The sequence below is a fragment of the Marmota flaviventris genome, chromosome 6 (genome assembly GCF_047511675.1).
Source record: "Marmota flaviventris isolate mMarFla1 chromosome 6, mMarFla1.hap1, whole genome shotgun sequence".
Taxonomy (NCBI): Eukaryota; Metazoa; Chordata; class Mammalia; order Rodentia; family Sciuridae; genus Marmota; species Marmota flaviventris.
In genome coordinates this window covers 92220776-92223718 of record NC_092503.1, presented here as the reverse complement: position 1 = coordinate 92223718, position 2943 = coordinate 92220776, and the positions used below count along the sequence as shown (strand labels likewise).

The 2943-nt window shown below is 37.6% G+C and overlaps 1 pseudogene; it reads right to left on the bottom strand.

Moving 5' to 3' along the window:
* Window positions 1-415: 415 nt before the first annotated feature.
* LOC114081358 (heterogeneous nuclear ribonucleoprotein K-like) lies at window positions 416-2069 on the bottom strand (annotated as a pseudogene).
* Between the last annotated feature and the right edge of the window lie 874 nt (window positions 2070-2943).

Below are 2943 nucleotides of genomic sequence, written 5' to 3'. Positions count from 1 at the left end.
ATTTGTTCTGTCATTCTTTTTCTATCCTTTCATATTATGTCTTCTTTGATTTAATTATTATTATTATTTTTTAGGTTCACTAAATTTATTTTAAAAATCATAAAACGTTTCTTACAAAAGAGCATTACATTCTGCACACTGCTCTGAACAGATGCCAGGGACATGTGGACTACTGTTACTTTCCTCCCTGTCCCAACCCCAAAATGTTTACAGTGACCACAAAGCAAGGTGCTCACAATAATTACATGGGGGGATTTTTTAAAGCACCAACAATGAACAAAAAATAAAATTCACTCACTCTGTGGATATTTCAAAATTTCAATATTAGTTTTTGCATGCCCTCCCCCCTCCCCATCCCTGTTTGTAAGGAACTAAAACATTACATCTGGTGAACACATCTGGTGTTCTGCACTACACCTCAAATGTAGAAAACCTATGAAGCAGAGGAATGTTGGCTTTTTAAACAGAAGCAGATAAAAAAAAAAAAAAAAAGATGCAGGACTCCTTCAATTCTTCACTAGTCTTAGAAAAACTTTCCAGAATACTGCTTCACACTGTAAAAAAGAAAAAAAAAATCTTGCATTAGAGTCCTTCAACATCTGCATACTGCTTCACACTGTTCTGCAGCAAATACTGTGCATTCTGTATCTGGTCCTGTATTCCTGTAATGGCAATGATCCGATCTTTGGATCCTTCTAAAGGCTCATCAATTTTGATTGAGGCTCAGGACTCATGATGGATTTGCTTAATCCACTGACCACCTTTGCCAATAATAAATCCAGCCAAATATTTGGGAATAGTTACTTGTGTTGTAATAATAGGTACCAAGATCACCATATAAGCCACGACCCCTGCATAGGAATAATCATATCCAGAGCCACACTGTGGTTCATAAACCATCTGCCATTCTGATGGGCTCCATGTATCTATTGCAGAGTCCCAAGTTTCATCAGCGCTGAAACTAACCATGCCATCTTAAGGATCTCCAGGTCTTCCTCTTCTGTCATAGGCCATTAAATCTCCTCCCCTAGGTGGTAGTGGTGGAGAAAGAGGAAGATTCCGAGCTCTGCTCCCACCCCGGCCACCTTGACCAGGAGGAAAGGGTGGGAGTCCTCCACGAGGGCTCATATTATCATAGTCTCTTCTAGAGGGAGGCATGGGACGCCCACCCCTACCAGGTGGCATTCTGTCGAAACCACCCCTTCCTCACATGGGAAATCCCACTGGACGTCCACAGCAGTCATCAAACATCATTGTAAAACCACCATAATCGTATGTTTCATTGTAAAAATTAGGATCATAAGGCTATGCATGTCCTTTAATGGGAGACTCAGATATAAGATCAAGGATGATCTTTATGCACTCTACCACCCTATCAAGCTTTCCGCCAATAAGAATGAGCAACCAATTAAAATAAATAAATAAATAAATAAATTAATTAATTAATTAAAAAAAAAAAAAAGAATGACTCTGTCAGTGGAATGAGGGCAGAATTCCTGGAAAAACTTGATTGTTGTCTGAGTGTTCTCTTGAAGTTCTTTGATTTTAGCACCTTTGACCCCAATAATTCCTCCTACCAGACTCTGATGAATCAACAGTCTCAACCCAGTCAAAGTCTCTTCCTTTATAGTAATGGTAATTTAAGGATTGCACAGCATCAGATTCCAGGGGGAGCTGGCTGGTTGCAGTGGGTGATGGCAATTGCAGGCCCTCTTCCAAGGTAGGGATGATTTTCTTCAGAATTTCTCCAATTGTTTCAGTATCAGCACTGATACTCAATATGCGCTCATGGCCGCTGCTGTCTGGGACTGAAACACTGGCATTATAGTCTGTCAGGAGAGCCTTAATATTCTTGCTTCCTTTCCCAATCACTGCCGCAGATTCTTGATCTGAAGCAGAATTCGTAATTCAACCATCTCATCTGTGTTTCTAGATCTTATAAACGCTTGCTCCTCTACCATATTTTCTGCAGGGCGCTTACCAAATTCACCACTGGTTTCAGTGTTGGGGAAGGTTTCCTCTGGCTGTTCAGTTTCCATTTTCTTGTATTAAATGGACGCACCAGTCGTGTGAATCTGCCATCCCCTCACAGCCACGCTGCCTCAGAGTGTCACAGCTAGACAGAAAAAGCACAGGCCCCCTCGATTTAATTATTTTTATGATCCATTTTTATATTACATCTTCAGCATATCCATCTTATATCTGTATACATTTTAATTTTTTTTTTAGTTTTTGTACCCAAATTTTCCAATATGCATTTACATTTAATCTAAATTTATCTTCATCTTAAAATAATAGCAATAAGGCTTTTCACATACACTACCATTGTCTTGTACAGGTGTGTTTCAGTTCCTCCTTCCAGGCACTTAGGAAAATGCGGTCAGCAATCTTACTTATGTCATGTGATATAATCACCCAATAGATTTGTTATTACTAGTAATTTACAAACAGTTATGTGTTAGATTGAATATGAATAAGAAATTAAATATTATGTTACTTCTCTATTTTTCCCTTTTTATTGTAGATCTGAATGTCTTCTCTGTATCATTTTTCTTCTCCCTGAAAAACTTATTTCTACTCTTTTAGGGCCTGAGAAAGTTTTGCTTGTTGCTGTCATTGTTGTTAGTTAAAGTCAAGTTTCTAGTTTTATGGCTCTAGTGAATCTCTTCTAGGTTAAAAAAAAATAGATCTTGCATTGGAATCTAGATTTATTTGTCTTTCACATTTTATCGATGCATTCTTTGTACAGTAGCTTAAATTTACTGAGGCAATCAAAGGCAATTAATTTTAGTTTATTCAGGTTTTATTGATCGTTATGATGGAAGTGACTACTTTTAAATTCTTTTCATATTGGATCTGAAAGTAGAAGTCACAATAGTATTCCAAATATTTCTTCTAACAATCCATTACTTTTTAAGAGGAGATTTTGCCTATAAGAAGTAT